The sequence below is a fragment of the Cervus elaphus genome, chromosome 20, assembly GCF_910594005.1.
Source record: "Cervus elaphus chromosome 20, mCerEla1.1, whole genome shotgun sequence".
In the NCBI taxonomy this organism is placed as follows: Eukaryota; Metazoa; Chordata; class Mammalia; order Artiodactyla; family Cervidae; genus Cervus; species Cervus elaphus.
The window spans coordinates 115,766,447-115,780,630 of NC_057834.1; the positions used below are offsets into that span (position 1 = coordinate 115,766,447).

The 14,184-nt window shown below is 37.5% G+C and overlaps 1 protein-coding gene across 4 annotated transcripts in view; it reads left to right on the forward strand.

Moving 5' to 3' along the window:
• FAF1 (Fas associated factor 1) overlaps positions 1-14,184 on the forward strand; it is a 502,843-nt gene that overhangs the window by 101,395 nt on the left and 387,264 nt on the right. The gene's annotated exons all lie outside the window — the stretch shown is intronic.

The following is a 14,184-nucleotide window of genomic DNA, read 5'->3' on the forward strand; positions in this document are numbered from 1 at the left end:
GCTCTTCAGAAGTTATTTCTACCATTTTATCTTCCAGTTTACTGATTCGTTCTTCTGTTTCAGATATTCTGCTAGTGATTCCTTCTAGAGTATTTTTAATTTCAGTGATTGTGTTGTTTGTCCCTGCATGTTTATTTGTTAATTCTTCTAGGTTGTTGTTAGTTGATTCTGCATTTTCTCCATTTTGTTTTCAAGGTTGTTGATCATCTTTGCTATCATCATTCTGAATTCTTTTTCAGAGAGTTTGCCTGTTTCCTCTCATTTAATTGGACTTCTGTGTTTCTAGTTTGTTCCTTCATTTGTGTATTGTTTCTCTGCTTTTTCATTATTTTATTTTATTTTTTTAACTTATTGTGTTTGTGGTCTACTTTTCCCAGGTTTCAGGATTGAGTTCTTTCTTCCTTTTGGTTGCTGCCCTCCCAAGGTTGTTCCAGTGCTTTGTGTAAGCTTCTTATAGGGGGAGATTTGTGCTGAGTTTTTGTTTTTTTGCTTTTCCTCTCATGGGCAAGGCTGAGTGAGGTGGTAATCCTGTCTGCTCATGATTGGGTTTGTATTTTTGTTTTGTTTGTTGTTTAGATGAGGCATCATGCACAGGGTGCTATTGGTGGTTGGGTGATTCTGGGTCTTGTATTCCAGTGGTTTCCTTTTTTGAGTTCTCACTATTTGATACCCCTTTGGGTTAGTTCTCTGGTAGTCTAAGGTCTTGGAGTCAGTGCTCCCACTCCAGAGGCTCAGGGCTTGATCTCTGCCATGTACAGCAGCACCATCCTCACCCACACATGGTGTTCATAACGTCCACTCCTGCTCCTAGTGAGTCTGTAGTGAGTCTACAGGGCTCGGCTAGGGTGGCTGCAGACAGGCTCTCTTGTGGGTTGGCCTGCAAGGTGAATTCTTAACCACTGGACAACCAGGGAAGTCTTGAAAGGATTTTTAAATGGGATTATTTCCTTGATTTCTCTTTGTGATAGTTTATTTTTTACTGTGTGGAAAGGCAACAGATTTCTGTATATTATTATTATATCCTACAGCTTTACTTAATTCACTTACTCTAAAATCTTTTTTGGTGGAGCCTTTAGATTTTGTATGTGTAGTATCATGTTATTTGCAAACAGTGGCACTTTTACTTCTTTTCTGATTTTGATACTTTATATTTCTTTATCTTATCTGATTGCAGTGGCTAGAACTTCCAGTATTATGTTAATAGAAGTGGCAACAGCGGACATCCTTATCTTGCTGCTGATCTTAGAGGATGTGCTTTCAGCTTTTCACTGTTGAGTATAATGTTAGCTGTGGTTTTGTCAGGTATGGCCTTTATTCATTTGAGACATCCTCCTTCTGTATCAAATTTGATGACGATTTTTATCATGAATGGATGTTGAATTTTGTCAAATGTCTGTTTTGCATTTATTGAGATGATGATGTGATTTTTATCCTTCCTTTTGTTAGTGTGCTATATTATGTTGATTGGTTTATGGATATAGAACCATTCTTGCATTCCCAGAATAAATCCTACTTGATTATGCTGTATGATCCTCTTTATATATTATTGAATTTGGTTGCTAATATTCTGTTGAGGATTTTTGCACCTATATTAATTAGAGGTATTGACCTGTAAATTTTCTTTTTCTGTACTAGCTTTGGTTTTGGTATGGGTGATGGTGGCCTATAGAATGAATTTAGGAGTGTTCCCTCCTGTTCAGTTTTTTGGGATAGTTTGAGAAGGATAGATATTAGTTCTTTTGTATATGTTTGGTAGATTTCCCCTGTGAAGCCATCAATCTTGGACTTTTGTTTGCTGGGAGTTTTTTGATTGCTAACTCAGTTGCACTACAGGCTTCCCTGATGGCTCAGAAAGTAAAGAATCTGTCTCGGTGCAGGATTTGATCCCTGGGTTGGGCAGATCCCCTGGAGAAGAGAGTGGCAACCCATTCCAGTATTCTTGCCTGGAAAATTCCGTGGACAGAGGAAACTGGCAATTTACAGTCCATGGCATCGCAAGGAGTCAGACGCAACTGAGCGACCAACACTTTCATTTTTCAGTTGCACTGCTCATCTATTCAGAATGTCTACTTCCTCCTGACTCAGTTTTGGAAAATTATATGTTTCTAGAAATTTATCCATTTCTTCTAGTTGTCTTGTTCATTGGCATATAACTGTTTGCCCTATTCTCTTATCTCTGTGATAATGGTTGTACTTTCTCCTCTTTCATTTCTTATTTTATTTGGGTCCTGTCTGTTTTCTTAATGAACCTGACTGAAGTCTCAGAAGTTTTGTTTATTAAAAAAAAAATAAACTCTTGATTTCACTAATTTTTTTCTATCTTTTTGTCTTTATTATTATCAGTTTTAAAAACTCTGATCTCCATTATTTCCTTTCTTCTGTTGACATTTGGCTTTGTTCTTTGTAAAATTTCTTTAAATGCTTGGTTAGGTTGTTTATTTGAAAAAAATTTTTTTCTTGAGGTAGGCCATTATTGCTATAAACTTTCCTCAGAGGAGTGCTTTTACTATGTCCTATAAATTTTGTAAACTTCATTTTTATTTTCTCGAGGTATTTTCTGATTTACTTTTTGATTTCTTCATTTATTTATTTTTTATTTCTTCATCTTCATTTCCTAGTAGGATGTTGCTTAGTTTCCTTGTGTTAGTGTTTGTCCCATATTTTCGTCCTGTAAATGATTTGTAGTTTATACCATTTTGGTTGAAAAATATGCTTGACATAATTTCTATCTTCTTAAATTTGTTGAGACTTGTTTTGTGGTCTAGCATGTCATCTATCCTGGAGTACGTTCCATGTGCATTTCAAAAGAATATGTTCAGTTCAGTTCAGTTGCTCAGTCGTGTCTGACTCTTTGCGACCCCATGAACTGCAGCACGCCAGGCCTCCCTGTCCATCACCAACTCCTGGAGCCTACCCAGACTCATGTGCATTGAGTCGGTGATGCCATCCAACCATCTCATCCTCCGTCGTCCCCTTCTCCTCCTGCCCTCAATCTTTCCCAGCATCAGGGTCTTTTCAAATGAGACAGCTCTTTACATCAGGTGGCCAAAATACTGGAGTTTCAGCTACAACATCAGTCCTTTCAGTGAACACTCAGGACTGAACTCCTTTAGGATGGACTGGTTGGATCTCCTTGCAGTCCAAGGGACTCTCAAGAGTCTTCTCCAATACTACAGTTCAAAAGTATCAATTCTTCGGCACTCAGCTTTCTTTATAGTCCAGCTCTCACATCCATACATATAACTACTGGTAAAACCATAGCCTTGACTAGGCGGACCTTTGTTGGCAAAGTAATGTCTCTGCCTTTTAATATGCTGTCTAGGTTGGTTGTAATTTTCCTTCCAAGGAGTAAGCGTCTTTTCATTTCATGGCTGCAGTCACCATCTGCAATGATTTTGGAGCCCAAAAACATAAAGTCTGCTACTGTTTCCACTGTTTCTCCATCTATCTGCAATGAAGTGATGGGACCAGATGCCATGATCCTAGTTTTCTGAATGTTGAGCTTTAAGCCAACTTTTTCACTCTCCTCTTTCACTTTCATCAAGAGGCTCTTCAGTTCTTCTTCACTTTCTGCCATTAGGGTGGTGTCATTTGCATGTCTGAGTTTATTGATATTTCTCCCGGCAATCTTGATTCCAGCTTGTGCTTCATCCAGCCCAGCGTTTCTCATGATGTACTCTGCATATAAGTTAAATAAGCAGGGTGACAATATACAGCCTTGACAGATGCCTTTTCCTATTTGGAACCAGTCTGTTCCATGTCCAGGTCTAACTGTTGCTTCTTGACCTGCATACAGGTTTCTCAAGAGGCAGGACAGGTGGACTGGTATTCCCATCTCTTTCAGAATTTTCCACTGTTTGTTGTGATCCACACAGTCAAAGGCTTTGGTATAGTCAATAAAGCAGAAATAGATGTTTTTCTGGAACTCTCTTGCTTTTTCGATGATCCAGCGGATGTTGGCAATTTGATCTCTGGTTCCTCAGTCTTTTCTAAAAGCAGCTTGAACATCTGGAAGTTCACGGTTCATGTATTGCTGAAGCCTGGCTTGGAGAATTTTGAGCATTACTTTACTATCATGTGAGAGGAGTGCAGTTGTGCGGTAGTTTGAGCATTCTTTGTCCTTGCCTTTCTTTGGGATTGGGGTGAAAACTGACCTTTTCCAGTCTTATGGTCACTGCTGAGCCTTTCCAATTTGCTGACATATTGAGTGCAGTATTTTCACAGCATCATCTTTTAGGATTTGAAATAGCTCAACTGGAATTCCATCACCTCCACTAGCTTTGTTTGTAGTGATGCTTCCTAAGGCCCACTTGACTTCACATTCCAGGATGTCTGACTCTAGGTGAGTGATCACACCATCATGGTTATCTGGGTAGTGAAGATCTTTTTTGTATAGTTCTTCTCTGTATTCTTACCACCTCTTCTTAATATCTTCTGCTTCTGTTAGGTCCATACCATTTCTGTCCTTTATTGAGCCCATCTTTGCATGAAATGTTCCCTTGGTATCTCTAATTTTCTTGAAGAGATGTCTTGTCTTTCCCATTTTGTTGTTTTCCTCTATTTTTTTTTGCACTGATCACTGAGGAAGGCTTCCTTATCTCTCCTGGCTATTCTCTGGAATTCTTCATTCAAATGGGTATATCTTTCCTTTTTTCCTTTCCTTTTCACTTCCCTTCTTTTCACAGCTATATATAAGGCCTCCTCAGACAGCTATTTTGCTTCTTTGCATTTCTTTTTCTTGGGGATGGTCTTGATTCCTGTCTCCTGTACAGTGTCACAAATCTCTGTCCATAGTTCTTCAGGCACTCTTTATCAGATCTAGTCCCTTAAATCTATTTCTCACTTCTACTGTATAATCATAAGAGATTTGACTTAGGTCATACCTGAATGGTTTAGTGGTTTTCCCCACTTTCTTCAATTTAAGTCCGAATTTGGCAATAAGAAGTTCATATTCTGAGCCACAATCTGCTCCTGGTCTTGTTTTTTTCTGACTGTATAGAGCTTCTCCATCTTTGGTTGCAAACAGTGTAATCAGTCTGATTTTGGTGTTGGCCATAGGTGATGTCCATGTTTAGAGTTGAAAGAGGGTGTTTCCTTTGACCAGTGCATTCTCTTGGGAAAATTATTTTAGCCTTTGCCCTGCTTCATTCTGTACTCCAAGGCCAAATCTTCCTGTTACTTCAGGTTTTTCTTGACTTCGTACTTTTGCATTTCAGTCCCCTATAATTAGAAGGACTTCTTTTTTGGGTGTTAGTTCTAAGAGGTCTTACTGGTTTTCATAGAACCTTAGAAAAGAATATGTATTCTGCTGCTTTTGGTTATTAAGTCCAGCTTTTTTAATATATCCTTTAAGGCCACTGTTACTGATTTTCTATGTGGATAATCTGTCCAGTGATGTAAATGGGATATTAAAGTCCATATTATTTATTGTGTTAATGTAAACTTCTCCCTTTTTGTCTTAATATTTGTTTTACATAGTTAGTTGCTTGTATAATAAGTGCATATATGTTAATTAATATTATATGCTATTCTTATGTTGACCCTTTTATCATTATGTAAGGCCTTTCTATGTCTTTTGTTATAGAGTTTTGTTTTATAGATTAGTTTGTCCGGTATGAGTATTGCTGTCATAGCTTTCTTATTGTTTCCATTTCCATGAAATACCTTTTTTCATCCCCTCACTTTTAGTGTGTATGTGTCTTTAGTTCTGATGTGAATCTCTTTAAATGGTAGTTTTTTAAAAATGTGATTTTACACCCTGTGTTTCTTGTTTGGAGCACTAAGTCCATTATCATTTAAAGTGATTATTGAAAAAAAAAGTCATTATTGATTGGTTTGTAGTCATTGCCATTTTGTTTCTTGTTTTCTGGTTGTTTTTGTTGGTCTCTTTGTCTTTTAGTCTTTTTCTGTTGTGCTTTGATGATTTTGTTTTGTGGTATGCTTGTGTTCCTTTCTTGTTAGTTTTTATGTGTATCTTATTGGTATTTTGACTTCCCTGGTAGCTCAGAGAGTAAAGCGTCTACCTACAATGTGGGAGACCTCGGTTCAATACCTGGATCGGGAAGATCTGGAGAAGGACATGGCAACCCACTCCAGTATTCTTGCCTGGAAAATCCCATGGATGGAGGAGCCTGGTAGGCTATAGTCAGTCTGTGGGGTTGCAAAGAGTCGGACACGATGGAGCGACTTCACTTGTTGGTGTTTATTGATTTACTTTTGGATGTGCTGGGTCTTTGTTGCCGTGCATGGGCTTTGTTCAGTTGTGACAGGCGGGCGCTGCTCTTTAGTTGCAGTGCTCAGGCCTCTCTTTGCTGTGGCATCTCTTGTTGTGGAGCTCAGGCTGTACAGCGTGGGGACTTAGGTTGTTGCAGCCTGTGGGCTCAGTAATTCCAGCTTGTGGGCTGTAGATCACGGGCTCAGTTGTTATTTATTGGTTGTACTGGGTCTTTATTGCTGCATGGGCTTTATGTCGTTGTGATGAGCAGGGGCTACTCTCTAAGTTGCTTGTACATGGGCTTCTCATTGCAGTGGCTCTCTCGTGGACACAGGCTCTAGGTGTGCAGGCTTCAGTAGTTGTGACCCATGGATTCTAGAGTGTTGGCTTAGTAGTTCTGGTTCATGGGCTTAGTTGCCCTGCTGCATGTGAAATTTTCCCAGACCAGGGATTGAACTCATGTCCCTTGCTTTGGCAGGTTGCTTCTTAACCACTGGACCACCAGGGAAATAATTCTTGTTGGTTTATGATTTGTGGTTACCATGGGGCTCATACATGTTGACTTATAACTGTATCTACTCTTTTAAAATTGATAGTCATTTGAGATTAAACATATTCTAAAAGATCTACATTTTTCACTCCTCTTCCCCACGTTTTGTGTTTTGATATCTTATTTACATCTGCATATTTTCCTGTAACTGTTTATTATAGATACAGATTTTTTTTATTTGAATTTTTGTCTTTTAGTCTTCATGCTGGGCTTCCCCGTTGGCTCAAATGGTAAAGAATTTCCCCTGGGTTTGATCCCTGGGTAGGGAAGATACCCTGGAGAAGGGAATGGCAACCCACTCCAGTATTCTTGCTTGTAGAATTCTGTGGACAGAGGAACCTGAGAGCTACAGTCCTTTAAGTGATTGAAGTATAGACTTTAGTATATATTTGCCTTTTGATAGTTGGATTTTTACATACCTATAAAGTCTTACTTATTGTTGAGCCATTTTTTCCACTTAGAGAAGACCCTTTAACACTTTATGTAGGGTCAGTTTCAGTTTATTTCAGTCCCTCAGTCGTGTCCGACTGTTTGCAATCCCATGGACTCTAGTACGCCAGATTTCCTGTACATCAGCAACTCCCAGAGCTTGCTAAATTCAAACTTAGGTCCATCGAGTCAGTGATGTCATCCAAGCATCTCATCCTCTGTCATCCCCTTCTCCTCCTGCCTTCAGTCTTTCCCAGCATCAGGGTCTTTTCCAATGAGTCAGTTCATCGTATCAGGTGGCAAAAGTATTGGAGTTTCAGCTTCAACATCAGTCCTTCCAATGAATAATTAGGACTGATTTCCTTTAGAAGTGACTGGTTTGATCTTCTTGCAGTCCAAGGGACTCTCAAGAGTCTTCTCCAATACCACAGTTCAAAAGCGTCATTTCTTCGGCACTCAGCTTTCTTTATGGTCCAACTCTCCCATCCATACACGACTACTGGAAAAACCATAGCTTTGACTAGATGGACCTTTGTCAGCAAAGTAATGTCTCTGCTTTCTAATATGCTGTCTAGGTTGGTCATAGCTTTTCTTCCAAGGAGCAAGCGTTTTTTAAATTCATGGCTACAGTCACCATCTGTAGTGGTTTTGGAGCCCAAGAAAATAAAATCTGTCACTGTGTTCATTGTTTCCCCATCTGTTTGCCATGAAATGATGGGACTGGATGCCATGATCTTCGTTTTTTGAGTGTTCAGTTTATGCCAGCTTTTTCACTCTCTTTCATCCTCAACAAGTGGCTCTTTGGTTCCTCTTCACTTTCTGCCGTAAGGGTGGTGTCATCTGCATATCTGAGGTTATTGATATTTCTCCTGGCAATCTTGATTCCAGCTTATATTTCATCCAGCCAGGCACTTTGCATGATGTACTCTGCATATAAGTGAAATAAAGAGGGTGAAAATATACCTTCTTGACATACTGCTCTCCTGATTTGGAACAGTCTGTTCCATGTCTGGTTCGAACTGTTGCTTCTTTACCTGCATACAGGTTTCTCAGGAAGTAGGTGACGTGGTCTGTTATTCCTATCTGTTGACGAATTTTCCACAGTTTATTTTGATCTACATAGTTAAAGGCTTTAGCATAATCCATAAAGCAGATGTTTTTCTAGAACTCTCTTGCTTTTTCTATGATCCAGTGGATGTTGGCAATTTGGTCTCTGGTTCGTCTGTCTTTTCTAAATCCAGCCTGAACATCTGGAAGTTTACAGTTCACGTACTGTTGAAGCCTGACTTGGGGAATTTTGAGCATTACTTTGCTAACGTGTGAAATGAGTGCAATTGTGCGATAATTTGAACATTCTTTGGCATTGCTTTTCTTTGGGATTGGAATGAAAACTGCCCTTTTCCAGTCCTGTTTCTACTGCTGAGTTTTCCAAAGTTTGCTGGCATATTGAGTGCAGCACTTTATTGCCATCATCTTTTAGGATTCGAAATAGCTCAACTGGAATTTCGTCACGTCTGCTAGCTCTATTTGTAGTGATGCTTCCTAAGGTCCACTTGACTTCGCATTCCAGATGTTTGACTCTAGGTGAGTGATGACACCCATTGTGGCTGCAAAGCTAGGGTCAGTTTACTGTTGATTAATTCTTTTAGTTTTTGCTTGTCTGAGAACTTGTTTATCTCTTGGACAGTTTTGAGTAATAATTTGTTGAGTAGAATATCCTAGGCTTTAGGTTTTCTCCCATCAGCCCTTTAAAAATATGATGCCACTGCCTTCTGGCTTGTACATTTTTTTGCAGAGAAGTATTGCTTCCGAATATTGGAGTTAGCCTATTCTTTGCTGCTTTATAGTCTGATATCAAGTTTGCCTCCTTACTGATGTAACTTCAGTCTGGCATCCTCTTCTAGTACAGTCCTGTTTCACCCACATTAAAAACCTGCTCAGGTGAATATGCCTCTCATCAATAATTTCTTGAAGCATTTCAGGAAGTTCCTGGGCAGCAACTGTTTTTGCAGTTAATGCTTACTTTAACATTGTGAAGATTGGCTGTAAACCTGGACTGATGATACAGCCGTGGCTAGTGTTAAAGATGTGCCCCCTGATTCTTCGCCATGTGTCTTCTTCCCATCTTCATAAAAGTTTCTAGCTTTCTCTTGAATCAGTATTAACCCAAGTGGGGCCTGACAATGATGCTGACCCTACATCCACACACAGCAATTTCTTAATCTCTTCCATCACTTTTCCATGCATCTTTGATATTACTGTCGACATCATCGGAATGGCAGACTTCACATGTTCCACAATCTCATCCTTGTTCTTTAGACAACAGACTTCATGTGTTCCATGATCTTGTCTTTGTTCTTTAGAATCGTTCTGATGGCTGAATGATTCGTTGTACAAGTACAAGCAACGTCTACCATCCTTTTGCCGTGCTCCATTCTCTCAATTATTTTCACTTCTGTTTCCGTTGTCATTTCTTAGTGCTTCTTGCCAGGACCAGCTGTATCACTGCTTCTTTTATACTTGCTTCTGGACATCCTGGGCTTCAGATAAAGACTCTGTACTCCTGTACTTTATGCAGTGCTGTGCAGTGCGCAGAGGCACAGCCGCTCGTAGCGGGTGCATGCGTGTGACCATGTATGCCAGACACGTGAGCTAGCTTACATGAAAACACGTTTGCAGCTTTGGAAATTCGTATGTGTGGGATTTACTGTATGATGTTTTCCTGGCATATGCCCAGGAATGGCATTGTTGGAACATATGGTGGTCCCTTTAATTTTTAAAATCTATTCTTGAAGTAGATTCAAGTTGGTTTCCTTAAGGTAGCTTTATAGTGTGTACTTACATCTGATGGACAAATATATTTTCCTTATACTCCTCTTATAAAAATGTTTTGCTTGTTTTCAGCAGACTTTTTTTTCTTTGGATTGGATTTAGAATTATTTTAAGTTACAAAAGGAAAACTGCTATTACTATTGGGATCTCTTTATTCTTGTAAGGTAGCTTGGGAAGAACTGGCATCACTGCAATAATATTTCCATTCAGGGTAGCTTTCCACATCTTCAAATTTTCTTTTTATTTTCTTAAGTGAAGTTTTAGTTGTATTTATTTCATATTTTAAAGTGATATGAGAAGTCATTGGAATTGGTAAACAAGACTTTGAGCCCTGGAGAAAGTTGCAATATAGAATAGCTTATGATAAACTAGTATCAATTTCTATTCAGATTATAAAACATACATTGGTAAAACTTGGAAATGTTTTATAAAAAATGGTTGCTGAAGTACTGATTCTCTTTTGATTTAATGATCAAATTTGTAAGAACAACCCTTAAAAAAAATAGTCTCTCTGTTTCACCAAGGTTTGGGTGCTGTGTGCAGGGCACATTCTAATGACCAACCTGTTGTTACTTTTGTAACCTCACAGTTTCTTTCAAGCTACTAATAATGCCTTTTATTTGTAATAATTTTTTTTTTCCTTATTTAACTCACTTGCAAAAGCAGTTTGGCTCCTGAGGTTTAAACAACTGAAATGCTGGCCCTTGGTTTGTCAATAATTGGCAGCTCAGTTACAGGATGCAGTGGAGCTGCCCAGATTTAGAAGAAACAAGTGGAATAGGAAAAAAGAGAATGGTGTGTGGGTAGTTTCTTGGTTTCCTGATGTTTCCACTCAGTAGTACAAAATACTCTGAAAGAGGAATGGACTTTTGGGAAGGATTGTTGCCGTTGACTGCTTTTAATTCTGAGCAGCAGTCTCAGTTTCCTACCTACCCTGGCACATATGCCTGTTTTCCACTTTGGGAATGTGTTGAGGAAGGCAACAGATGGGTGTCAGCATTGGTGAGGTTAGGTTCTAATGAGAGGCTGTTTAGCTGAGGGTGAATCAATTTATAGTTTACAGCACACAGTGTTAGTATTCCATAGTAGCAAACACTGTGAAAGCCAAGTTGTGAGACTGTTGACAAAGTGCGTAAGGATAAGACCTTTTAGGTATATTTTGCCCCACCCTTCTGACTGGCTTGGTTCCATTTTTCACCTTCAAGTTGGAATAAAGCTCCTTGCAGGAGTGCACCTTCATATCGCACTCCCCTCTACATAATGATTGTGTCACATTATCTCTTAAGTGTTTGCACCAATTTTATCAGGTGGCAGAGTATGAAAGTTCTAGTTGTCCTACATACTTGCCAGTACTTGGTGTTATCAGTCTTTTAATTTTTATCTTTTGTCTTAGGCATATAAGGGCATTTCACTGTGGTTTTAATTTACACTTTCCCTATTACTGATGGCCATTTGGCTCTGTTCTTTTCTGAGTACCCATTCAAACCTACTTATTTTTTTTTGTAAATTGGATTGTGTCTTTTTCCACTTAGTTTTTTAAGAGTTGTGCATATTTTCAATTTAGAAGCTCTTTGTTGTATATATCTTCTTCCATTCTGTGGCTTGCCTTATTGCTCTTCTTGTGGGATCCTTAATGCAGGAATGACTAATTTTAATGTAGCTCTGTTTATTAATCTTTTCTTTTATTGAATTTGATTTTCTGGGTCCTGTTTTTTTTTTTTTTTTCCTTAAGAAATCTCTGCCTATCCTAAATTAATGAAAATGTTCTTACAGATGTTTTCTTTTAGAAGTTTTACCATTTTTGCTTTTTACATTTAGAGTTATAATTCATCTGGAGTTGATTTTTGTGTGTGTGGTATAAGATAGGCTCAAGTTTTTTGTTTTATTTTTCCTTATAAATATATGCTTGACTATCATTTATTTAAAATACTATTCTTTCCCTGCTTCTTAGCAGTGCCTTTTTTCTCATAAATCGACTACACCTGTGATGTGTAGACTTGTTTCCTGAACTCTATTTTGTTACATTGCCATATTCATCTACCCTTGCTTTGTTACTACTATATTTTATTTTTAAAAAATCTTGATAATCTGGTGGAATAGGTCCTTGAACTTTGTTCTTTCCAAGGTTGTCTTGGCTATCCTTGAATCTTTGCATGTTTATATATATTTACAGTCAGGTTATCAGTTTTAACAAAGAGTTGTGCCAGGATTATAGTTGAGTTTATATTGAATTTAGAGGCTAATCTGGAGAGAATTAACATCTTTACATCATGAAATCTTCAAATCCATGAATGTAGAATATCACTCCTATTTATTGAACTTGTTTTCAATGTCTCAGTATTCTGGGTTTTTTGTTGTTGTTGTTGTCTTTTACATTTTTCATTAGAGAGTCTCTAGACACTTAAACTTTGTGATTGTGATATAAATGCTGTTTTAAAATTTTTATTCATTGTTTTTTAATACTGTGACTTTTGTTTTTTGCATATTGTTCTGGTTAAGATCTTTTTTAATACTGTTGAAAGGAGTGATTTAGTGAGTATCCTTGAATCATTCCCATTCTTACAAGTAGAGATTTCAGTGAGTGTTTAAAAGTGGTGTTAGTTATAGGTTTTCTATAGCTACTTTTTATCAGGATAATGAAATTTCTTTTTTCTCTTATAAATAAATTATCTTTTAGTGATTATGATTGGTATTGAGTTGACTAAATACTTCTTCATAGGTTGAAATGGTGACAGACATTTTCTTCTTCTATTAATGTTGTGCATTGATTGATTAATATTTGACTGTTATGTTATTCTTTTCCATTTACTTCTAGATATACTTTGCTAATGTTTTAGGAATTTTACATCTGTACTTAAGAAAGTAACTTAGTAAAGTAAAATATTTTTTTTTCTTGTAATGTTAACATGTTTTGATATCAAGATTATCTGACTGTAAAGGCCTGCCATATATAGCAAATAAAAATCCCATGAATAATTACACTGAAAATATTTATTTTTTATCTGAAATTTAAATTTAATTTGGTGTACTGTATTTTATCTGGCAGCACAAGTAAGTTCAGAAATATTGCCTCTCTCTTTTCTTCTGGAAGAGTTTGTGTAATATTGGTATTTTCTTCTGTGAACATTTGGTAGAATTTATCCGTGAAGCAATCTATGCCTGGAATTTTGTTAGATTTAGAGCTAAATATTTCATTTTGAGTGTGCTAGTGTAAATTATATTATGTTTTTAATTTAAAATTTGGATTATTCATTGATGGTATATAGGACAGATATTAATTTTATATGTTGACCTATATCCTGCAAGGATATTCAGTTCTCATTTATTGGGTGTTTTATTCTTTTTAACCTGATTATGATAGAGGTTAAACATTGGTACCCTGATTTTTAAAACATAATATAAATGAAGAGTTTTACCTCTTTCCAAACAAAGCAGTGACAGTGGAGCAGCACGTTGTGCACTCTTTGCTCCTTATGTCCTGGGTGTTTTGTTGTGTGTGTGTGTACTCAGTTACTCAGTCGTGTCTGACTCTTTGCAGCCACATGGACTGCAGCCTGCCAGGCTCCTCTGCCCATGGAATTTTCCAGGCAAGGATACAGGAGTGAGGTGCCTTTTCCTACTCCAGGGGATCTTCCCATCCCAGGGATTGAACCCGTGTCACTTGTGTCTTCTGCATTGGCAGGCGGATTCTTTACCACTAGTGCCACCTGGGAAGCCCGTTCTGTTATTTACTTTAATTCTATATGCATTTGTAGTTTATAAGAGGTTATTATTATTGTTTTACACTATAATATGTCTTTAGAATTACCTTCTAATTACTCCTTCTGTTGCTTTTAATTTCTTTCTGCATTTCCTTCCTTCCATCTGGTACCATTTTCTTCTGCTTGAAGAACACCTTTTAGTTTTTACTTTATTGTGGGTCTATTAATAAAAAAGAAAATATTTTCAGAAATGTATTTATAATCTCATTTTTTCCTTCATTTTTGAAGAGTATTTTTTACTGAATATAGAATTCTGGATTGGAAAATGTATCTACTTTTTCATTAATTTGAAAACATTTTCCTTTTGCTTTCCAGAAGAAAACAACTATAGATTTAGTTTTGTTCCTGAAAGGAAAACTTTTCTTTTTGGCCGCTTTTAAGATAGTCTTTGGTTTTTA